Genomic DNA, 284 nt, shown 5'->3' with positions numbered 1-284 from the left:
CAAAAGTTCACATTGTAACATCAATAGAAGAACTCTCTGTTTTCGGTTGGGAAACATTTCACGAATCGGACTCAAAAATCTTACACTGAAAAATAAAGGAAACAACAGGAAGTAAAAAATACATACTGCTGTTTGGCTACATAAATACTAAGGTGTAAATTGCAATTCCGAGCCCCTAGAGAAGAGGGACCTGAGAACCGGCGCTGCCTGGCCTTTCTAGCTTCCCGTCGCTTCCTTTTTCCTCCTTGGCCCCGCCCACCTCCGGCTCAGCGTTTCCGGTTCAG

This window comes from Acomys russatus, chromosome 30 (assembly GCF_903995435.1).
Source record: "Acomys russatus chromosome 30, mAcoRus1.1, whole genome shotgun sequence".
Lineage (NCBI taxonomy): Eukaryota > Metazoa > Chordata > Mammalia > Rodentia > Muridae > Acomys > Acomys russatus.
The sequence above is the reverse complement of the archived record's forward strand: the minus strand, read 5'-3'. Positions refer to the sequence as shown.